General features: G+C 40.1%; 1 protein-coding gene across 1 annotated transcript in view; it reads right to left on the reverse strand.

The window, feature by feature from the left end:
• Positions 1-26,091, reverse strand: part of KCNN3 (potassium calcium-activated channel subfamily N member 3) — a 2,562,115-nt gene that overhangs the window by 1,007,686 nt on the left and 1,528,338 nt on the right. The gene's annotated exons all lie outside the window — the stretch shown is intronic.

The following is a 26,091-nucleotide window of genomic DNA, read 5'->3' on the forward strand; positions in this document are numbered from 1 at the left end:
CACATGGTGGTCAAAGTTTAAGCAACAGTTAACTTGTGTTCCCAAGTCTCTCACTACTGAGTTGTTATTTAGGGTATTATTACTTATATGATGGTCTGCAAGGATATAGTTTTTACCAAAAGGAAGGATAATACATTTTTTATCATTGAGTTTGAGTACATGGCTTTGGTACCAGTGTGTAAGTCCCTGTTAAATATATTGACATAATTTGGGGATTCAATGATTGCACCTAATTTGCAGTTGACAGTAAACTTAGTCAGCCACAGCCCCTTTGTTTTGGCCTGAACATCTGAGAGTATATTCCAAACAACAGTGGGGCCCAGCAGTGACCCCTGTGGAGCCTCACTGGTGACAGGTATGCTAGTTTTGGTAAAGTCCCCAACTTTGGCTGAGTGTGATCTGTCAATGAGCCAGTTAGCAACCCACCTGATGACATAAAGGTTAATATTCAACTGGGAGAGTTTATCAATGATGCCCATATGTGAGATTGTGTTGAAGGCCTTGGTTAAGTCAAAGTAGGCTGTATGCACAGATTTGCCTTCATCTATGGCTCTGGTGACATTTTTGAAAAAGTCCACCAGATTTAACAGGCATGATCTGCCTTTGACAAAACCAAATTGTGTCTGTTCAAGGGTTTGGAGATCACCTACATCCTTATTTATAAAGTCCATGATTATTCATTCCATGGCCTTATAGATCAGGGTGGTTAAGCTTATGGGTCTGTAGTTCCCAGGGTCTGTTGCTTTACCCCCTTTATGAAGAGGGAAGACATTTGCTGTTTTCCCTTCAGCAGGGACAAAACAAGTACTCAGGCTGTGGTTGAAGTGAGTACCTAATGTAGTTGCTAACTCATGTTTTTAGAATGGGGGTGAAATTTTAGCCAAGCCTTTCGGCCAATAGGTTAGCTATTTTCAGAGAATCAGTGTGTAATGTAGTTCAGCACAAGTCTGGGTATGGTTATCTTTAGCTACTGTTGCTAAATTGTTTTTAGAGTTGTCCTCAGAGGATTTCACAGGTTGTCTTATTTATTGGCTCAAGCAGAGCAGGGTGCTCTTCCAGTGCTGGGATCTCTATTTTTATTCTTAGACAGCAACATCTTATTTATTATTTAATTTATTTATTTATTTAACATAAAACTCCACTGCCAGTCATGAGTGGACAGGTGATCCCCTGTGGCGACCCCTAACTGGGAAAAAGCCGAAAGAAGAAGAAGATTTAACATCTGTTGACCTGGAAAGTCCGACTAGGACATAATCTATTTTCAGCAGAGGCCCTGGGAGAAATGCTCCAAATGCATGTCTTTGGAACTTCTTCCTCCTGTTGTATAACATATTAATGCTAGATGTCTAGCAGGGAGGCTTGTTTTTTTCTTGAGGATCTTGTTTTGATCCATCATGTACAGCTGTGCCAGTACATTTGTGTAAGTGTTTGTACAGGACATTTGTTTAAACCTTAGCATAGTTGTCAATGTCATCTGTAGGAACAGGAGCTTGGAAATTATTTATGCCATCCCTTAGGAGGGTATAATTAGCTTTAGTGAATCTTTTTAGCCTGATTTTACCCAAGAGGGGTTTAGGTGTTATAGCTACTTCAAATGTGACTGATTTGTGATCGAATTTAACCAGTGAGGGTCCTATACTTATGGTGGTACAATGGTCACCCATGTTGGTGAGGCCCAGGTCAACAATATTTGAGCCCCTTGTGGGGTTGTATACTATTTGTTCCAGGGCATTAGTGTTAATGTCCAAGAACCTTTTTGCTAGTATGGTGGTACACATATAAGTTTCCCAGTCAATGGAGGGATAGTAAAAATCACTCTATAACTATGTTTGGTTGTAATTTGATTGACTCAAGTAGGTCCAAATAAGCAGCATGGGTATCTTGGTTCATTGAAGGGGGCCTATAGCTAATGATGACTTGAATGGGGGGGGGTCTTACTCACAGTTAGTTGAACTTGGAGTATTGCCATGGAGCTTTCCTGTCTAACTAGTCTACAGGTGTATTTATCTTTGATGAAGATAGATACTCCTCCTTTGGTTCTCATGTGTTCATTTGGTGGTCTGAAAGTGTGGAAGGCATTGTAGCCTTGCAAGGCCCGGGTACTCTCTATGGCTCTGAAACATGTTTCTGTGACTGCACAGAGATCAACATATTCTGGGGAGAAGATTACTCATGTGACTTGGGGAACTGAATGGAGTACCAAATGATCTAGCAACAGTTCTGCTCACAGGCAATTTGAATTAACTGGGAGCAGACTTGCATATTCTGAGCAGCCACCATGTGAGGCAATGGGAGATGACAATGATCTTCTATGAGGGATTCAGTCAGCTAGGCAAAACTCTATCTGTGAGGAAAGCTGAGTGGAAATGGTCCCATCTAGGACATCAGGCGCTGGGAATGTCGATGCTGAGCTCACTAACTTTGTGATTTACAGCTATCTGCCCTTGGGCATTTATAAGCCTAGCCAGAGTATATTTGGCTTCTGCCTCCCTATTAGATTAGCCTACTGTGCCTCTGTAATGTAGGTCACAGAAAGTACCCTTTTAAGATTAGTTTACTGTGCCTCTGTCTAGCAGGGACACAGGAGAGATCCCGGGGTGAATTTGCGATTTCCCATCCACGCATCCAAATTTCGCTTGAAGAGGGTCAGCGAGGGGCTATGTCTAACATGAATTGGGATGCTATTCCAGAGTGAGGGGAACCTCTGGGAAATGAATCTGTCCCTCCAGTATGTCCTATTTATTTTTGTGCTGAGGTTTAGGTCCCTGGAGCGTGTAGCTCTAAGGGACTTGGATTTTTTGAGGTGGAGCATGTCCATTAATTCTGGGTTTGACATGGATTTGTACGTCAGGCATAGATCACCTCTGAGTAGGCGGTAAGCAACTGAGTAGAGCTGGAGGTTCTTTAGTTAAGCTGCATAGGACATCTGTTTGTAGCCATGATCCTCTTGGTGATGTACTTTTGGGGTCTCTCCAGTTGCTGCCGGTGTCGGGTAAGGTACATCCCAAAAGGGGCATTGAATTCAATTATGGGCCTGATGAGTGACGAGTAGAGGGGCACAATGACCTCTTTTGATCTAGATGCGAACCCTTTCATGATAAGGTGGGCTATATAGAAGGTCTTTCTAACCACTTTGGCAACGTGATTATCAAAGGAGAGATTACTATCTACGTTGGTCCCCAAATCTCTAATTACTTCTTCCGTACTTAATAGATTACCACCTATGTGGTAATTTGTGGGCACCTTGTTTTTCCCAAAGGGGATGACTATGCACTTTTTAGCATTTAGCTTGAGGCCGTGGTTCTGGCACCAAGCATCCATCTCTGTCAGACCCTGTTGGAGGATGCTTGTGTCAGCTGGAGATTCGATTATGGCCCCCAGTTTGCAGTCATCTGCGAAATTTGTCAGCCATAATCCTCTCGTGTTAGCCTGAACCACAGAGAAGTATATACCGAACAAGAGAGGTCACAGAACTGAGCCCTGTGGGATGCCACTTGTAACTGGTTTGGATTCGGACGTGGCACCTGCGATTCTGACCATGTGGGTTCTATCTCTGAGCCAGTTTGCAACCCATCTTGTGATATAGGGGTTGATATTTAAGCTGGTAAGCTTATTTATGATGCCCGAGTGGGTATTGTGTCGAAGGCTTTTGCGAGGTCCAGGTAGGCTGTGTGGACTACCTTGCCCTCATCTATGGCTTTGGTAACTGTTTCAAAGAAATCAACTAGGTTTAAGAGGCAAGATCTGCCCTTAACAAAGCCAAATTGGGTAGGGTCCAGTGTCTGGAGGCTCCCAATGTCTTTGCTTATGAGTTCCATGATAATACGCTTCATAGCTTTACAGACCAGACTAGTCAGGCTTATAGGGCGATAGTTTCCAGGGTCCGTTGTGGCACCACCTTTGTGGTGTGGGACCACTGTAGCTGTATGCCATTCTTTGGGTACATATCCTGTAGTAAGGCTAAGTTTGAACAGTGACTTAATGTGAGGGTTCAGTTCTTCTTGGAGCTCATGTAAGACACAGCCTGGGACAACGTCCGGTCCCATAGATTCTGTGTTTTTTGCTTTGGAGAGGGCAGCTTTCACCTGTGCATCTGTGATGTCAGGGAGGTTACATTCAGTTGGGAAAGGTGTTTGCTCCTTTGGGGGGGAAGGGGGGGAGAAGTTTGCGCTGAATCTGTCTGCCAGGACGTTGGCTATGTCTGTAGGTTCGGTATATTTTGTACCGTTATGCAACAATTCATAGCATATCTGGGAGTTTCCGCCCATGTTACTGACATAACTAAAGAAGGCCTAGTGATTATCTTTAGTGTCTAGGGCAATTTTTCTTTCGAAACTGGACTTTGATGATTTTATGAGGGATCGAAGTTTCTTGCTAATACTGATCAGAGATGCCTTCCCTTTTTGGTATTTTGCTCTGTCATGTAGTAGCTTCCTCCTTCTGTTGTATAGCTTATTTATGGCCGGGGTCCACCAGACTGGTCTCCTGTTTTTGGAGGTGTGAGTCTTGGTTTTATTTGGGATAGCACAATCCATGCATTCCTGCAGGTGCTCATAGAATGCATTTGTAAAGGATTCTGCGGATTGGGCTGTATTATCCTCTGGCCCAGGGGCTTTGAAGGATTCCACCTCAGTGCAAAGTTGGCTTTTGAGAAATTCTTTACAGTGATTTCCTTGGCTGAGGGTGGGGACGGGATATGGATGTCCAGGGAAATCTGTTTATGGTCTGATCTTACCAATGAGGGGTTTACCTCTGGTGTGGAACATAGAGTCTCTATGTTGGTGATGGCCAGGTCCAATATGTTGTTCCCTCTTGTGGGAGTGGTGACCAGTTGTTCCATTGCGTTAGAGTTTATAAATTCAAGGAACCATTGGGCGAGGGTGTTTGGGGTTGAGTAGTTTTCCCAGTCAATGTTTGGGTAGTTGAAGTCACCAACAGAGTGTTTGGAGAGACCTTCATATTCTCCAATGTTCTCAGGAATGCCAAGTGGGGTTCCTGTAATAGGGAGGGTGTTCTGTAGCAGGCTACAAAGTGAAAGGCAGTTTTGCCCAGTGTTAATTGCACATGGATGTTTTCCAATGCTTCGTGCAGTGCCACTAACCTGGAGGTGTAGGTATCTTTGATGAATATAGATACTCCCCCTCCTTTTGTGCTTCGGTCCGAGTTTTGGGGCCGAAATGCATGGTATGAGTTGTAACCTGGTAGTGCTGGGGTGCTCTCAGGAGCCTTGAACCAGGTTTCTGTTACTACACAGACATCAATTTTCTCCATACTGAGGAGAGTCTCGAGTGCATGCATCTTCAGGTTTAGACTTCTGGCATTGAGTAGCATTACCTTTAGTTTTTATATATATAAGATACAATTTTATATATATATGATACGATTTCCTCCCTTGTTTCCTGTGCAATTCTGGAATATTTCATTACTTAATGATTTATGTTTGCCAAGGACCCAAAATGCTATTAAGGCTTGGCATCGTCGTTTCCAATGCTTAACTGGTAAACATGTGTCAGATATTGACACTGTAATTACTGTTATAGTAAGGGAACAGAATCGTGTTGAAGAGTTACGGTTGAGAATGTCTACAGCTTGTCCTCCTTCTCCAAAGAGGAGGAGTTTAATTTGCCGTGAACAGCAATTTCACGTGATTTCCAGTCACAGGGAAGAATACTCTAATTTGCAGTATATTACAGCGATTGCACACTTGTTGAAGATGTAAAATAGAGTAGTGCATAAATTTCGGAAATGGTTGGTGTCTATATTTACTTGAGCACAGAGGATGGAGTTTTCATGTTTATGTTGTGTGGAATTGAGTTTGTTGTGTAATGGTTACACTGGGGTGTGTGTCTACGGTTCTACCTCACATAAACGAAACACCAAAACACCAACGCAATCACCGAAACCACATAACCGACAGTACAAAACACGAAATTCCACATGCCCGACAACGAAATAACCGACAGTACACAAACACGAAACCTCATACACTTCACACACCACAATCAACAAACAAAACACATTTCCCATCCAAAAACCACATACACAACACAAGCACACCAAAATCCCTACAAACCCACACTAAACCTCACATACACAACTACCTACAACCCTAACCCAAACCCTAACCCTAAGGTCCGTCACTACCGCACACTTACCTGGCCCGCTCTAACCCTAACTCACTTATCCGCCTAACCCAAACACAATCACTACCGCACACTTACCTGACCCGCTCCCTAACCCTAACTCACTTATCCCGCCCCTAACCCAAACACAATTACTACCGCACACTTACCTGACCCGCTCCCTAACCCTAACTCACTTAACCCACCCCTATCCCCACAGACCGTCAATATCCACACTTACCTTACTCGCACCCTAACGTCCGTCACTACCGCATACTTACACAGCCTTTTCCCATGTCGGCATCCTCGGCGTCGGTGCTTTCATCCGTCGGGTCGGTCTTCTGCACTGTCGATCTTCTGGGTCCCGTCATGTCGGTCTTCTCAGCTTTCGATCTTCTGGGGCTCGCGATTTCCGTGTCGATGTTCCGGCGTGTCGTTGAAGTGAGGTAGAACCGTGTCTACATACGCTAAGTTCACTTTCGATATTTTGGGATTTGTTGCTTTGTCTTTTCAATGCTGTGTGCGTTCAACAAAGTGTACTCTGGTAAATGGCATTCGACACAGTGTAAATTTGATAAATGAACATAGACACACACATATATATATATATATATATATATATATATATATATATATATATATATAGGTTCATAGGTTCATACTAGGCTATCTGCCCTAGGGCATTTATAAGCCTAGCCAGAATGTGTCTGGCTTTCGCCACCCATTTTAAATTTATTTTGCTATGCCCTTTTTCGAGGTTAGTATACTGTGCCTCTGTCTAACAGTGACACAGAAGTGATACCCGGGGTAAACCTATGATCTCCAATCCACTCATCAAGATTCCTCTTGAAGAGAGTCAATGAGGGACTCTGCCTAACCTGGACTGGGATTTTATTCCAGAGTGAAGGGAGCCTCTGGGTTAAGAATCTGTCCCTCCAGCATGTCCTATTTATTTCAGTGCTGAGGTTCAAGTCTCTCGAGCACGTAGCTCGATGGGATTTGGATCTTCTGAGGTGCAGCATGTCCACTAATTCCAGGTTGGACATGGCTTTATACGTCAGGCACAGATCGCCTCTGAACAGGCGGTATGCCACTGAGTAGAGCTGGAGTTTCTTTAACCGGGCAGCATATGGCATCTGTTTGAGCCCTTTGATCCTCTTGATGAGGTACTTTTGGGGTCTTTCCAGTTGCTGCAGGTGTCTGGTAAGGTACATCCCAAAAGGGGCATTGTACTCAATTATGGGCCTGATGAGGGATGAGTAAAGAGGCACGATGACCTCCCCTGATCTAGATGTGAATCCCTTCATGATTAGGTGGGCTATATAAAATGTTTTTCTAACCACTTTGGCTACGTGGTTGTCAAATGAGAGATTGCTATCAACTTGGGTCCCCAGGTCCCTAATTACTTCTTCTGTACTTAATGGATTACCACCTATGTGGTAATTTGTGGGCACTTTGTTTTTGCCAAAGGGGATGACTACACACTTTTTGGCATTTAGCTTGAGGCCATGGCTCTGGCACCAGTTGTCTGTTTCTAAGGCCCTTTTGGAGGACGCTTGTGTCGGCTGGAGAGTCGATTATGGTGCCCAGTTTGCAGTCATCTGCGAGCTTGGTCAGCCACAGTCCTTCCGTGTTGGCCTGTACCTCCGAGAAATATATACCGAACAAGAGAGGTCCCAGGACTGAGCCTTGTGGGACACTACTTGTAACTGGTTTGGAGTCTGACATGGCTCCAGCAATTCTAACCATGTGGGTTCTGTCCTTGAGCTGGTTTGCAATCCATCTAGTGACATAGGGGTTTATATTTAAGCTGGTGAGCTTATCTATAATGCCCGAGTGGGGTATTGTATCGAAGGCTTTTGCGAGGTCCAGGTAGGCTGTGTAGACCACATTCCCCTCGTCAATGGCCTTGGTGACTGTTTCAAAGAAATCAACCAGGTTTAAGAGGCAGGATCTGGACTAATTCTGAGCATATCTGGGAATTGCCACCCAGGTTCCTAACATAACTAAAGAAAGCCTTGTGATTATCCTTAGTGTCCTGTGCAATTTTTCTCTCGAAGCTGGCCTTAGACAATTTTATGAGTGCCCGTAGTTTTTTGATAATACTGATCAGTGATGCCTTCCCTTTTTGGGATTTTGCTCTATCATTTAGTAGCTTCCTCCTTCTATTGTATAGTTTGTTTATGGCTGGGGTCCACCAGACAGGACGTCTGCCTTTGAAGGATTGGGTCTTGGTTTTATTTGGGATCGCATGATCCATGCATTCCTGAAGGTGTTCATAGAATGCGTTTATAAAGGATTCTGCGGTCTGGGCCATATTTTCCACAGGCCCGGGGGCTTTGAAGGATTCCACCTCAGTTTTGAGGAGTGTGAAATTTGCTTTAGTGAAGTTTTTCACTGTGGTTTTCTGGGCAGGGGGTGGGGTCGGGATGTGAATATCCAGTGAGATTAGTTTATGGTCTGATCTTACCAGTGAGGGATACACTTCTGCTCCGGAGCATAGAGTCCCCATGTTGGTGATGGTCAGGTCCAGTATGTTTTCTCCTCTTGTGGGAGTGGTAACAAGTTGTTCCATAGCATTTGAGTTTATAAATTCTAGGAACCTTTGGGCTAAGGTGTTGGAGGTAGAGTAATGCTCCCAGTCTATGTTTGGGTAGTTGAAGTCACCCAATATAATGGTGTTTGGAGAGACCTTCATATTTTCCAGTGTTCTCAGGAAGGCCGAGTGGGGTTCCTGGGTTTGGGAGGGTGGTCTGTAGCAGGCTATAAACTGGAAGGCAGTTTTACCCACTGTTAGTTGCACATGGATAGTCTCTGATGCTTCGTGCTTTGCCACCAACCTGGAGGTGTGGGTATCTTTAATGAATATCGATACTCCCCCTCCTTCTGTGGTTCGGTCCAAGTTTTGGGGCTGAAAAGCATGGTATGAGGTATAACCTGGTAGTGCTGGGGTGCTCTCGGGAGCCCTGAACCAGGTTTCTGTTACTGCACAGATATCGATGTTCTCCATGCTAAGGAGAGTTTCGAAAAGTGCATCTTGAGGTTTAGACTTCTGGCGTTGAGTAGCATTACTCTTAGTTTCTTATCCCTTGTGATACCCATGGAGGTGGGTTTGTCTTTTGAGCCTTGCCTAAAAAAGGCACTATGAGGGTAGCAAGAGCCTTTGCCAATATCCGAAAGCCTAGGGGTGACAGGTGCAAGCCATCCCTAGCGAAGCATCGTGGCTTGTTGAGCATATCATCCCAAGCTGACAGGCATTGGATCCCCTCTGAATGACACCAGTACTTAAGCCAATTGTTGAAATTGATCATCTTGTCTTCATATTGTGGCATCATTCTTGGTAAGGGTAAGATGCTACTCAAGGTCAGGGTCATACCGGCCTGGGCTACATGCTCAGAGAGCTCCTTTATGTCTCTTTTCTTGTAGTCCAGGGAGGTACGTCTCAGGTCATTCACACCAGCATGGACAATGACTGAGTCATATTTGTACTTGCCTTGGAGTGATCTGAGTGCTTGTGTTATGTGGCGGATCCTAGCGCCCGACAGGCTGCTCACTGTGACCCTCTCCTTGTTCAGCCTGGTGAGCGGGACGTCAGTGTGCCTGATGATAGAGTCTCCTATTACAAGTGTATCAGGTGTGTTGTTTAGTCTTAAGGGCTGTGACTGTTCGGCACACTGGCTTTGTGAGATATATGTTGCACGTGTTTTGTTTTGGGGTAGCGGTTGCTTGGGTGTCTGCTTTGGAGGTCTCTGCTGCTTAGGCAGATCTCTATTTAGAGCCTCCGAGTATGTTTTTGTGTGATTATGTGTTTGGTTTGCTGTCATGGTAGGTCTATGTGAGACTGGAATTGTAGTGAGTGTGGTTTCCTTCTCCTCCTGACTGGTTATGCCAGTACTGAGTTGAGAGAGCTTAGCCTCCAGTTTGGCTATATGGTTGCATCTCTCACATGTGTTGGAATTTGTTGGGAGGAGGAGATGTGTCTACTTTGATTTACTGAAAATTCACTTCACTGAATCAAAGTACGGTTGGGCAAATAAAATGTATATGCCCTTTTCCCCACTGTAGTGTGATCCTAGAGTTAGTATATATATAGTTGGGGGCTATGGGAGATGCAGCCCCCAACATTGGGGAGTGTGGGGGGTAAGCCCCCCCCCCACCTACATAGCTTCTGTATTTATGAATCTCATTTCACTGAAAGCTAACAATATAAAACCCAAATTAGGTGGGGGGCTACGCCCCCCCCCAATGTGAGGGGCTGTTCCCCCACCCCCTAACTATATATATATATATATATATATATATATATATATATATATATATATATATATATATACTAACTCCAGGATCACACTACGGTGGGGAAAAGGGCATATATGTTTTATTTGCCCAACAGTACTTACATTCAGTGAAATGTGATTCAGTGAAATTATTTTTCTGTGATTTGAGCTTTCAGTGATTTGGTGTGTGTGTTTTGAAATTCAGTGAAATGAGTTTTTAGTGAATCAAAGTAGACCCATATATATATATATATATATATATATATATATATATATATATATATATATATATATTTTTTATTTATTTATTTATTTTTATTTTATTTTACATTTGTTGACCGGGCTAGTCCAGCTGGAGAAATTTCCATTTTCAGTAGAGGCCCGGGGAGAAAAGCTCCACAGAGTGAGATACATTCAGAGATACATTCAGAGATAGTAAAAAAAAAAAAAAAAAATACAGAGAAATTGTCATACAAAAATGTAATAGCAGTATTCATTATAATGAAAATCTAAGAATACATACACATACACACACATATATATGGGTCTACTTTTAAATGATGAATTACTGAAATATCAAACCGTAAAGTAACGAGACTAGAATGTCGAAAGTGCATTTTCCAGAAAGTGCACAATACTGAATAATGGAATGCCGTAATGAAGGTAATTCTTGTGCATTGTATTTGTAAATTATGCAGTATCCCTTTATGGTTTAGTAGTTTGTAGGAGCAAAGTACAGTGGCCGTTAAGTGGTGAAGTAGTCATTTGTAGCCTATGTATGAGAAATGTTTGTGTTTTTAGTGGAAGCATAAAGAAAATGTTATAGGTAAAAGTGTGCTTGCATGTGTAGTCTCTGCTAAATTGATAAAGTTTGTTGTTTGTATGTGCATATGAAATTTTGTTAAACTTAAGACGTGTTGCCATACAGCGGGGAATGGTAAATTTATCATTTTATTCGGTATAGTGCGATCTCTGAGTTGATGTATTAAATTAGCAGGGGGTGTGGGGAGTGCAGGGGGCTTACCCCCTACTTGAACGTAGAGAAGTACAGAGATGTTTGTTTTTATTTTTTGCTGTATTTTGTAGTGGTGCAGGTAGCTAGGTTAAGTTTTCTTTTTCTCTTCTGATATTTTGAGTGACGATATTTTCAACTTTCAGGGAAATGGTCTTTCAGTGTTATCTCATGATTTTGCAGCTTGGTATTTCGGCAATTCATCATTTAAAAGTAGTTCCATATATATATATATATATATATATATATATATATATATATATATATACACACAGACATATATATATATATATATATATATATATATATATATATATATATATATATACACACAGACATATATATATATATATATATATATATATATATGTATATATATATATATATATATATATATATATATATAGATAGATAGATATAGATATAGATATAGATATATGTATATATATATATATATATATATATATATATATATATATATATACTGTAGATGTATATAAACTAATATGTTAGTTTGCACAGATATAACCATCGTTAAAAGATGACCATAATTTCACCATTTTAGCATAGTTTTTAGTATAGTAGGTCACATTTCCACCTGAGAGGAAACTGAAAACCTCAAACTATAAAATATATGCTCTGTTAGGAAAGCCACATAACTATTCAATTTTCTTTGATAACAATATTGTTTTGTGAATTACATAGTTGTAGATTGCTGTCTCTTATATTCTCGGAGCTGCAACCTCTTATCAAGGCAGAAAAATTATAAAAAAGTAAATGCAACAATTCATAATTTAACTTGCTATGAAACTATGGATGAGTCTGTATTTTTAAAGTAAATGCAGTAATAACACATCTTCTTGTCTAAAATCCTAGTACAGACTAAATGCTTGAGGCAATTTTCATAAGGCTGTTACTTGCAGAAGTCCTGGAGTGGTAATTTCTTTGTGTATCAGCAGTGACCAGGATAATCTTTTGCATTTCCAGAAAGAAGTATAAGTAGGTCTATTGTACAGAGTTGGTTGTTTAATAACTCTTCACACTAAATACAACCCTGCTGGGACTGTTTGAATGGTTGAGTGAGCACTTCCAGCTTTACAACCCACTAACATATATGATGTAATCTAATATACATTTTTGGATTTCGATAATGGAGGTAAATAGAATATGTACTATTATATAAGTGATTGCATTTCTGAGGATGACATTTTTCTTTACCCATATTTTTTATATATAAAACAATAACACTCTTCCGTTGCATTATTCTGTGCACATGGCAATGCAGTAAGAAAGATCAAGCAATAGAAATCAAACTATCAAAAGGTATTACATAACTTTCCTTTCCTTTCAAATAAAATGGCAACTTCAGCACCTGAGCTTCAGTTACCAGTAAAATATAATATAAAATATGTCTGAAAATGTAACTAAATTACTCTGAATATGCCGGCCCCTTATAAATGTTAAATATAACCTTCAACTTCATGAAAGGAAAAAAGTGAAAACTTTCAAAACCTACACAAAAGTCAAGCTGACGTAGAAGTTTCAGCTGGATTTGCATAGTATATCTGACACTTTATACATAAGACAAGTCTTGAATGACTGATGAGAATGTGTAGGCAAACACATGGCACGTTGTGTAGCAAATCTAAAAACACCAGAATCACATTTTTTTTACTCCTACTCATTGTATAGTTAATAAGACATATGCAAATTGAAAAACATAATAAAAACATATTTGATAGATACCAAATGAACGCTGTCCATTGTCCTTACATGTTGTTTGCTTCAGGCATTTGACAGTCCCCATACATACTTACACATTACAGTTTGAATAAAAAAAAAGCTGCAAAACTTTCAGTTTTCAATGTTTCTACACATACTTTAGCATCACTGATTCCTGTGGCTCAAAACCTGCTTTTAATTTATAGAACAAAAATATTCAGTTTGGTTATATTTCTTATTTATCTCTAGATATCTATGAAACCTTTGATACTGTCTCCCACAACCTACTTCTGTCCAAACTCTCTAGCCTTAGTCCTTCCAACTCTACCCTCCAGCAGACGTCAGGCTGTGAAATGGCTCTCTATATCCTCCCCTTTTGTTCCAGTCCACACCAGGGTTTTCCAAGGCTTCATTCTTGAGCCCCTTCTATTCAACATTTTTACTAACAATCTTTATCAAGCCTGTCCTCACTACTCCTCTTTAATTCAATATGCTGATGACTCCACAATAATTTCCACCTCTGATAATCTACCACACCTTCTCTCTCTCACACAAGAATCTCTCCACTCAATTGAAAAATGATTAACTTCTAATCAACTCCTTCTTAACCCAAACAAAACTAAACTCCTCCTCTTCCTCTCTAAATCCCTCTAACACCTCAAATCCTCCTTTACTACCACTTCACTAAACAACACAATTATCAAAGTTGAACCACACACTAAATTTTAGAGGTTATAACAGATGATCAACTTAAATTTGATATCCATATCCATAACTCCATTAAAAAGACTCATCAAAACTTGGCCTACTTTACAGAAATAAAAAAATTCCTGACTAATGAATCTAAATGCACTTTCTCAAGCCTACTTACTACCCACCCTTCTATATGCTGCCTCTATCCTAACTAAATTTCAAACTAACCTATTGACTAAGCTGGAACTTCCATAAAAACTGCTAGATTTGCTGACAACATACCATATCACTCACACCACTGCACTGCCTTTCACTAAAAAAAACTTACAGTGGCTTGAATTTCACCATCAACTCCTTCTGCCTCAACTTCTCCTCACACACTTCATTCTTAACCGACCCCTGTCCTGCCTGTCTCTCTCTTCCCTCATTACTCCCTATGTCCCTAACAATACACTTAGTAGCTCCAATCAGCACCTCAGCCACATCTACAAACCTAACAAATCCATTTGCAAACTTCTCTATACCACTCAGTTGCAAATGTTTTTAATAAACTACCCCAATATTTAAGAGTAATTTCTAACACAAATTGTTTCAAGAAAGCACTAAAAGATAATCTGCTAAACTCTTGGGCCTGCTCTTGTTCTGACCCAACTTAATCTTTCTCTATTGTACCACTCTACTATCAACTACCCCTTCATTCACATGCTCCCCTTTACTCTCTACTAACCTACCTTTCTCTAACACTGTGCTTACATCCATGCAGAGTGTTAGAAATTACTCATGAACCATCTGTAAGCAATTGTACTGTGACTATGTTTAGCCCAAAACCTCATTAGCCTACACATACTGTATTTTATCCCTGCTTACTTGACCAAGCATAAGATGATGCCTTACATCTCAATGTAAATTCCTTACACCAATTAGAAAATATAACAGAACTTTGTATATGATGCAATCTATATGTGCTTATTATTACATTGTGTATATTTTTGTCAATTTTACCATGGATGTATTGTAACTTATGAAATTACTATTTAACTGTATTGTGATTTATGTTTATGATTTACTTATGTTATCTACTTTCTGGAGAGTTTCTCCTCCGGTCTGTGCCAAAAATGGGTATATGCCTAGTCAGACCAACCCAGTCAACAAATGTCAAATAAATAAATAAATAAATTACATAAATAAATAAAGGTAGCAGTATTACAGACATGTAAATAAATTAAACTCATAGGAATTTCAGGCATTCAGACAATTTTGCCTTTTCTGGCCTGTATACCTAAAACGCATATTTAAGAGCTTCCCAGACTACAGAAGCAAAGAATCAACATGTTGCAAACAAAAGCAAACATTGGGAAGCACTAAAATAAATAATGAGCTGTAGAATTGCAATATCATTCCAATAGTACTCAATTGTTGTTTGTTTTTCGGCTTTTTCTCGGTAACGGGTCGCCACAGCGGAACTCCGGTCAATGATTTAGTGAAATAATCAATCACAATCAGTCAATCACTTAATCAGTGAAATGTCATCAGAATCCATGTTTTGTGTGGGTGATAACATATTGTATCAGTACAAATCATTTTCTTCATACTAAATGTAGGTACTGAACTAACTCAGTACTAAAATCAACTTTTCTAGCGATACATGCTTTTTATCTTCATTTTATTCACAGGGGAGTTTCAGATTGCAAATACCAGGTATGCTATGCTCAAATCTATATAGTAATATTTTCTGAGGTATAAAAAGAACACGCACGTTATATTAACAAATGCACTATGAAATAACTTGAAATGAAAGATTTGTACACAAGTTGCATTTACAAAGGTACTACAAAATACTTTTAAATTCTAGATTTTTGTGTTAAAGCTGCGTTACTTCAATGAGCAAAACATATTTCTAATCTCAAAGCCAATTTCCTAATACATTTCTTACATGCTGTCAATGTAATTAATAGTATAGTACATACACTAAAGATAAATTCCACACTGATTTGTTGATATTTTTTTTTCAGTTTTATTTTCAGTTTTATGTAGTAACATTTATGTTTGTTTTCAGACTTCACTGTTACAATATGTAGGGCATCTGCATGCATCTACAGACCTTATAGGAACTGTTTAACTGCTGCTCTGTACAACAAAATTATACAAACTTGCTAAACATTTAAATAACTTTACCTAGTGCTGTCTGTGTTTTTGAATTAAAAAGCTGCTCCTATTTGTTCACATTGTGACACAGAAAACCTTCATTATTTGTAAACATTACTTACTTATTAAATGTTCATGATGTTTTATTTAATATGCATTCATTGCTTCTAGAACTGGGCCACATACTACCAGTACTTTAACATTAGTATACGCTTTTCTGTCTCCACTTCTCAGAACTGCTATATAATTCATTAAGTCAGCCTTTCCACTGAGGTAATGCAACATTGCACATTTAATGTAAAAAATTATAGCCTTTCATCATCTTCTTTCAGCTGTTCCCATTAGGGGTCGCCACAGCGGATCATCTGTTTCCATTTCTTCCTGTCCTCTGCATCATGCTCTTTCACTCCAACCGCCTGCATGTCCTCTCTCACCACATCCATAAACCTTATCTTAGGCCTTCCTCTTTTCCTCTTACCCAGCAGCTCCATCCTTAGCATCCTTTTCCCAATATACTCAACATCCCTCCTCAGCACATGTCCAAACCAACGCAATCTCACCTCTTTTGCTTTGTCTCCAAACTGTCCAACCTGAGCTGACCCTCTAATATACTGATTCCTAATCCTGTCCATCCTAGTCACACCCAGTGCAAATCTTAACAACTTTAACTCTGCCACATCCAGCTCTGACTCCTGCCTTTTTTTTAATGCCACCATCTCCAACCCATATAACATAACTGGTCTCACTACCCTCTTGTAGACCTTTCCTTTCACTGTTACTGGTACCCATCTGTCACAAATCACTCCTAACACTCTTCTCCACCCATTCCACCCTGCCTGTACTCTCTTCTTCACCTCTCTTCCACACTCACCATTACTCTGAACTGTTGATCCCAAGTACTTAAATTCATCCACCTTTACCAACTCTACTCCCTGCATCCTCACCATTCCTCTATCCTCCCTCTCATTAACACACATATATTCTGTTTTAGCCCTGCTGACCTTCATTCCTCTCCTCTCTAAAGCATATCTCCACCTCTCCAGGGTCTCCTCAAACTGGTCCCTACTCTCACAACACATCACAATGTCATCTGTAAGCATCATAGTCCACGGGGCTTCCTGTCTGATCTCATCTGTCAACCTGTCCATCACCACTGCAAATAAGAAAGGGCTCAGAGCTGATCCTTGATGTAATCCCACCTCCACCTTAAACGTATCTGTCACTCCCACCGCAGTCCTCACCGATGTTACACTAACCTCGTACATATCCTGTACCACTCTTACATACTTCTCTGCCACTCCCGACTTCCTCATACAATACCACAACTCCTCTCTAGGCACCCTGTCATATGCTTTCTCTAAGTCTACAAATACAGAATGCAACTCCTTCTGACCTTCTCTGTACTTCTCCATCAACACTCTCAGAGCAAACATCGCATCTGTAGTGCTCTTTCCCGGCATGAAACCATACTGCTGATCACTAATCATCACGTCCCTGCTTAACCTAGCTTCCAGTACTCTTTCCATAACTTCATGCTGTGACTGATCAGTTTAATCCTTCTGTAGTTACTGCAGCTCTGCACATCACCCTTATTCTTAAAGATAGGTACCAAAACACTTATTCTCCACTCCTCAGGCATCCTCTGACTTTCCAAAATTTCATTAAACAATCTGGTTAAAAATTCCACTGTCATTTCTCCTAAGCACCTTTTAAGCCTTTAATATGAGTAATCAAATTTCCTGTATTTAAAACATGAATAATCTTAAGCTAGACTAATCACATTTCTTTAAATCCAGACATGAGTAACTGAAGCTAGAACATCTAATCCTTGACATACTTATAGTATTAAAGAATCAACAGTACATAAAATGACATCGGAAGAAGCTGGCATATATATTTAAACTCCGAGTTCACTTAAACTGAAAGAAAAGTAACAATGTGGAAAACAAATAAAAAACTCACATTTTCACTTCTGCAAGTGAAAACAAAGCATACCACATGCTACATACCAAGTTCTGATGTACTTCACACTAACAGCATAAGAGTACAATCTTTTCTCCTGTGATGATTTGTCAAATGACAAAATACAGCATGATTAACTGTAATACTCATAGAATAATTACTAAGTCAGCAGGCCAAAGCAGTAGGTATTCCATGATTATGAGTGAGAAGCTTGAGAGGACAACCCAAACTAAAGTGCTTTCATGGCAGAATATATGTGTTTTTCAATTAACAACTAAATGTTTATTTTGATCCACAGCTCAAAATGGTGAGAAAATATATTCTGAAAAATTTAGCGCCTACTGAAACTGAGAAGTGACTACAAGAAGAATGAATTTTAAGAAAAATAAAAGTTTTAAAGAAAGATTTTTTTTTTCAGAAGAAATAGAAATCTTACAGGGAAGTAAATCTATAAATAAAAGTATTTGAGATTGTTAACATATAGAGGGATCCTTCATAAAGCATCTCAGGTAGCTGAAAAATGATTTTCCTATACAATATTACACACTTTTAGTTGTATTTATATGTGGTGATTTCTTCTTATTTTACAATAATAATATGAACATGCGTTATATATAGAAAAGCAATTCATTAGTTGTTGATAACTACAAGGGTAAAAAGTGTGCAACACTAATTGCTTAGGTTAGGTTTCAAGCTATCCCTCAAACTAAGAGATGAAACTCATGGCCAAACAATTAGAGAAAGACAGGAAATTAAATGAGGTAAGCATTTCTTTTGTTAGTATCGTGTTTTGTGTGTGTGTGTGTGTGTGTGTGTTTGTGGATAAAAGGTATATTGATCTCTGTAACTATTCCCCTTGTTAAACATAGCTTAAAACATTACCAGGTATGTATTTCTGAAATACATGAAAGTGTCTACAAGATACTGTTTCAGAGGTTTATATCCATACTGCCACCATAGTACCACTCTTGCACAAATACAAACACGGTTGTCTGTAAGAGTGGATTCTCATAAGGCAACATAAGCACATAATCTTTCTTCTACAATGTTTTTTCAGAAGGCAAGATACAGCATGAATAAGCGTGATACTCCCAGAATAATGAATATGCTCCTAGGTCTGTAGACACATTCAGCTGCTATTTATATGATATCATGAAACAGCAGGGTCTGGGAATTTGCCCTTACCTTGCTACTGTGCAATCTCAGAGATGCTTACATAATAATTTTTAACAACAATTCATTTTAGTAATTCATATGCCAATACTGTTCCTGTACTTCTTCTTCTTCTTCTTTCGGCTGCTCCCGTTAGGGTTCGCCACAGCAGATCAACTGTTTCCATTTCTTCCTGTCCTCTGCATCTTGCTCTGTCACACCAACCACCTGCATGTCCTCTGTCACCACATCCATAAACCTTATCTTAGGCCTTCCACTTTTCCTGTTACCTGGCAGCTTCATCCTTAGTATCTTTTTCCCAATATACTCTGCAACCCTCCTCAGCACATGTCCAAACCAACGTAATCTTGTCTCTCTGGCTTTGTCTTCAAACCTTCCAACCTGAGCTGACCCTCTAATATACTTATTGCTAATCCTGTCCATCCTCGTCACACATAGTGCAAATCTTAACATCTTCAACTCTGCCACGTCAAGCTCTGACTCCCGCCTTTTTGTCAATGCCACTTTCTCCAACTCATATAACATAACTGGTCTCACTACCCTCTTGTAGATCTTCCCTTTCACTCTTACTCGTATACGTCTGTCACAAATCACTCCTGACACTCTTCTCCACCCCTCCATCCTGCCTGTACTCTCTTCTTCACCTCTCTTCCACACTCACTGTTACTCTGAACTATTGACCCCAAGTAATTAAACTCATCCACCTTCGCCATCTCTGCTCCCTGCATCCTCACCATTCCTCTATCCTCCCTCTCATTCACACACATATATTCTGTCTTAGTCCTGCTGACCTTCATTCCTCTTCTGTCTAGAGCATATCTTCACCTCTCCATGGTCTCCTCCACCTGTTCCATACTCTCACTACAGATTACAATGTCATCTGCAAACATCATAGTCCACGGGGACTCCTGTCTGATCTCGTCCGTCAACCTGTCCATCACCATTGCAAATAAGAAAGAGTTCAGAGCTGATCCTTGATGTAATCCCACCTCCACCTTAAATGCATCCATCACTCCCACCACAGACCTCACTGCTGTCACACTACCCTCGTACATATCCTGCACCACTCTTACATACTTCTCTGACACTCCCGACCTCCTCATACAATACCACAACTCCACTCTAGACACCCTGTCATATGCTTTCTCTAAATCCACAAAGACACAATGCAACTCCTTTTGATCTTCTCTGTACTTCTCCATCAACACCCTCAGAGCAAACATTGCATCTGTAGTGCTCTTTCCTGGCATGAAACCATACTGCTGATCACTAATCATCACCTCCCTTCTTAACCTAGCTTCCACTACTCTTTCCCATAACTTCATGCTGTGACTGATCAATTTAATCCCTCTGTAGTTACTACAGGTCTGCACATCACCCTTATTCTTAAAAATTGGTACCAAAACACTTTTTCTCCATTCCTCAGGCATCCTCTCACTTTCCAAGATTTCATTAAATAATCTAGTTAAAACCTCCACTGCCACTTCACCTAAACACCTCCATGCTTCCACAGGTATGCCATCTGGACCAACAGCCTTTCTGTTCTTCATCCTCTTCATAGCTATCCTTACTTCCTCCTTGCTAATCCACTGCACTTCATGATTCACTATCCACACATCATCCAACCTTCTCTCCGTCTCATTCTCTTCATTCATCAGCCCCTCAAAGTACTCTTTCCATCATCTCAACACACTCTCCTCGCTTGTGAGTACGTTTCCCTCATTATCCTTTATCACCCTTACCTGCTGCACATCTTTAATAGCTCGGTACCTCTGTCTAGCCAATCGGTACAGGTTCTTTTCTCCCTCCTTAGTGTCCAACCTTTTATACAACTCTTCATACACCTTATCCTTAGCCTTCTCCACCTCTCTCTTTGCCATGCACCTCATGTCCTTATACTCTTGTCTACTTTCTTCATCTCTCTGACAATCCCACTTCTTCGCCAACCTCTTTCTCTGTATTCTCTCCTGTACTTCTTCATTCCACCATCAGGTCTCCGTGTCCTCCTTCCTCTTTCCAGATGTCACACCAAGCACCTTTCTAGCCATCTCTCTTACTAATTCTGCTGTTGTTACCCAGCTATTTGATAACTCTTCACTGCCACCCAGTGCCTGTCTTAACTCTTCCCTGAACATTACCTCACAATTACCCTTTTTCAATTTCCACCATTTGATCCTTGGTGCTGCCCTCACACTCATCCTCCTCTTCTTGATCACCAGTGTCATCCTACAAACCACCATCCTATGCTTCCTAACTACACTTTCCCCTGCCACCACTTTACAGTCTCCAATCTCCTTCAGACTGGCCCTTCTACATAAGATATAATCCACCTGTGTGTATCTTCCTCCACTCTTGTATGTCACCCTATGCTCCTCTCTCTTGTTAAAATATGTATTCATCATAGCCATGTCCATCCTTTTCGCAAAATCCACTACCGTCTGACCTTCTGCATTCCTTTGCTTAACACCATACCTACCCATCACTTCCTCATCCCCTCTGTTCCCTTCACCAACATGCCCATTGAAATCTGCTCCAATCACCAGTCTCTCACCCTTGGGTACAGTCATCACCACCTCATCCAACTCACTCCAAAATTTTTCTTTCTCATCCATCGCACACCAAACTTGTGGAGCATATGCACTAACAACATTCATCATTACACCATCAATTTTCAGCTTCATAAACATCACTCTATCAGACACTCTTTTCACCTCCAAAACACTCTTAGCATACTCTTCCTTCAGGATAATGCCTACACCATTTCTCCTCCCATCCACACCATGATAAAACAATTTGAACCACCTCTGATACACCTAGCCTTGCTCCTCTTCCATCTGGTCTCTTGCACACACAATATACCAACCTTCCTTTGGTCCATCATATCAACTAGCTCTCTCCCTATACCAGTCATACTGGCAACATTCAAAGTTCCGACCCTCACTATCACAGTCCTAGCCTTTATCTGCCTTTGGGCATGCCTTCTCCCTCTTCTCCTCCTTCGGCCAACAGTAGCCCAATTTCTGCCAGCACCCTGTTGGCCAAAAATACTGGTGGCGGTCATTGTTAACCCGGGCCTCGACTGATCTGGTATGTATATCTCTACTGTTTGTCTGCATGTATGATTTGGCAAAATTTTACGCCGGATGCCCTTCCTGACGCAACCCTCCCCATTTATCCGGGCTTGGGACTGGCACAAAGAAATGCACTGGTTTGTGCCTGTACAACTAGTTTTACTTTTTAATTTATTTATTTGTTTTGCTTGTCCCCCTGCAAAAAATGTTGCTTTTGGTCGTTTTCCCAGTTTAGTCTTTTTAGATTCAATGTAAAAATATGTCTTTTTTTTTTTTTTTTTTGCTATTCTGACAGTTGTTTAATTATGAGACAATCACCTATGATATAAACATATATGCACACACACACACACACACACACACACACACACACACACACACACACACACACACACACACACACACACACGACCCATAGCAGCATACAACAGCCCAAATAACAGTAAAGACAGCCAAAACAAGCAAGTAAAAATCCAGTTTATTAAAAGGTTAGCCATTTTGTAGTGATAGGCACCATTTCTTCAGACCATATCATCACCATTTCTTCAGACCATATCATCACTTCAACTACAAAACTAACATATACTATTCTCAATTAGGCAGCAGCTATTCAGAACAAACCAATTAACTTATTCATTACTAAATGTTCTAAAAGCAACATAACCTAGACATACTATCACAGTTAAAGTTTATGTCATACGTACATGTGTTGGACACACACACACACACACACACATATATATATATATATATATATATATATATAAAATTATATATATATAGGTGTAATTAAGTTAGTTAAGAAGTCTTAAGATCCAAGAGGACCCAGGAAATAGGACTTCCGTAAAACACAGGTCTGTTTTACACAAAGTTATAGGAACATAAAAATGAATAGCCCACTTGGCCTAAAACAAAAACAAAACTGGAAAAAAATGATAATGGTCTGGATGGATTTGTTTAACATCTGTGTGCTTGGCAATCAGTGCCTCATTAACTAGATAATACTTACTAAAGGCATGACCAGCTCTAATATATCCAGCAAACTTTCACAGTGTCTGTTAATCTTTTATATGGCATCTTATTCGCAGTTTTCATTTGCAATGTCAAATAGTCATTCTGGACGTCTGCCAATTAACATTACATTAGGATAAACCTCACTGAAGCTTGTGGCACCTCTATGAATGCAAACACTAAGTGGAATAATAAGTGGTCCCAGCTATACCACCTGTATCAATAACCTTCCTTAAAATGGATGTAAAAGTTTTATTAAAGATTTCTACTAATCCATCAGCCTGTGGATAGTACACTGGCATATTCCATTGGTTGACTTTAAAGTAGCGACATAAGTGATGGTGGTACTGGAAACTTTGTCATATATTCTGTTATTACTAGTATGTACTGCACTAATATAATCTTTGGCGGCCATGGTGGTGCAGCGGTTAGCATTGCCACCTCACAGCAAGAGGTTCTATGATTCGATCCTCAACTACGGTGCCATCTGTGCGGAGTCTGCATGTCCTCCCTGTGGTCACATGGGTTTCCTCTGGGTGCTCCAGTTTCCTCCCACATCCCAAAGATATGCTGTAGGTGGATTGGATACTCTAAATTGGCCCTAGGCATGAGTGTGTGTGGGTGTGTGCGTGTGTGTGTGTGTGTGTGTGTGTGTGTGTGTGTGTGTGTGTGTGTGTGTGTGTTTGTGCTTGTGTGTGCCTTCCATGGAAGGTTGGGTGCCAGGCTGGCAACTCAACACTGTAAAACTCCACTGCCAATCATGAGCAGACAGGTGATCCGCTGTGGCGAGCCCTAACCGGGAAAATCCGAAAGAAGACTGCACTAATACAATCTTCTGTTCTTGTAGAACACCCATCACATTTTCTAGGTCACCATTTCATATGTAGGAATGAGCTACAGGATTTAGCTCAATTCTTTCATCAAATACAGGTGTTGCTGTTAAATACATTGGGTGTAAAATACCAAACAGTTTTAAGTAGTTCAATGCATTTTGTCTGGTTTATGAACTCTAATTAATGCTTTTATCATTACAACACATAATAATCACATGTTTGGCACACATAATTAAGAACCCCACAATACATGTACTGCAATCTACTCCTGAAGTACACAAATTAACACCAACAGCACTATTTCACAGCTGGACGTAAAACTCACTATTCACATGAAGTTTGAAAATCTTTATTTTCCTTGCTAATAGAATAAGGCTGCTTGAAGGTTCTGCTTAAAATGTGAGCTTAGTGTTTCTGCGGACAGTGTAATGATGCTCTGAATACAGGGTACATGGCTTAGGTTTGATTGGCAGGTCAGGTGCTACAAGATTAATCCTGGGAAGTTGAGAGTGCGGTATGGGTTTCGGCTCATCCACAGTGACTCATAACAGTGACTCATAACCATCATTTTTTTTTCTTGCTCAAGATTTCTGGACAAAGCCAAAAATAACGGGGAGATAAATCAAAGTCAGGGACATTTTTTAAACGTAACTCAAATTTACATAATAGGTTTATCATCAAAATACATTGTTTTAACAGTAAGAAGTAAGAGACTCTAATGTCTGACATTTATGACTGACTGGAATTCCCAGTGATTTACCAGAAAATTAAAAAAAAAATTATGAGGGGGAGGGTAAATATATGAGGCAAAAACCAGAGACATTTGGGACAATCTGTGCAAAATCAGGGAAAGATGAGTGGTGTGTATGCAGTGTAGGCTATGGCATCACTGACACTTGGTTGGTAAAGACTGGTAGCAAGTGCTTTCCTTCCAAAAAGCATGCACCCTGTAATGACATACACACTGTAAATACATACACCATGTAACTAGATACACCCTGTAACTACATACACACTGTAAATACATACACCATGTAACTAGATACACCCTGTAACTACATACACACTGTAAATACGTACACCATGCAACTAGATACACCCTGTAATTACATACACACTGTAAATACATACACCATGTAACTAGATACACCCTGTAACTACATACACACTGTAAGTACATACACCATGTAACTAGATACACCCTGTAACTACATACATACTGTAAATACATACACCATGTAACTAGATACACCCTGTAACTACATACACATTGTAAATACATACACCATGTAACTAGATACACCCTGTAATTACATACACACTGCAAATACATATGCCCCGTAACTACATGCATGCTGTAAATACATACACCATGTAACTAGATACACCCTGTAACTACATAGACACTGTAAATACATACACTATGTAACTAGATACACCTTGTAACTACATGCACACTGTAGCTACATATGCCCCATAACTACATGCACACTGTAAATACATCCACCATGTAACTAGATACACACTGTAACTACATACACACTGTAAATATATACACCATGTAACTAGATACACCCTGTAACTACATGGACACTGGCAATACATACACCATGTAACTAGATACACCCTGTAACTACATACACACTGTAAATATATACACCATGTAACTACATACACCCTGTAACTACATGGACACTGGCAATACATACACCATGTAACTAGATACACCCTGTAACTATATAGACACTGTAAATACATACACCATGTAACTAGATACACCCTGTAACTACATGGACACTGGCAATACATACACCATGTAACTAGATACACACTGTAACTACATACACACTGTAAATATATACACCATGTAACTAGATACACCCTGTAACTACATGGACACTGGCAATACATACACCATGTAACTAGATACACCCTGTAACTATATAGACACTGTAAATACATACACTATGTAACTAGATACACCCTGTAACTACATACACACTGTAAATACATACACCATGTAACTAGATACACCCTGTAACTACATACACACTGTAAATATATGCACCA

The sequence above is a fragment of the Protopterus annectens genome, chromosome 8.part0 (genome assembly GCF_019279795.1).
Source record: "Protopterus annectens isolate FY-2018-M chromosome 8.part0, PAN1.0, whole genome shotgun sequence".
NCBI lineage: Eukaryota > Metazoa > Chordata > Ceratodontiformes > Protopteridae > Protopterus > Protopterus annectens.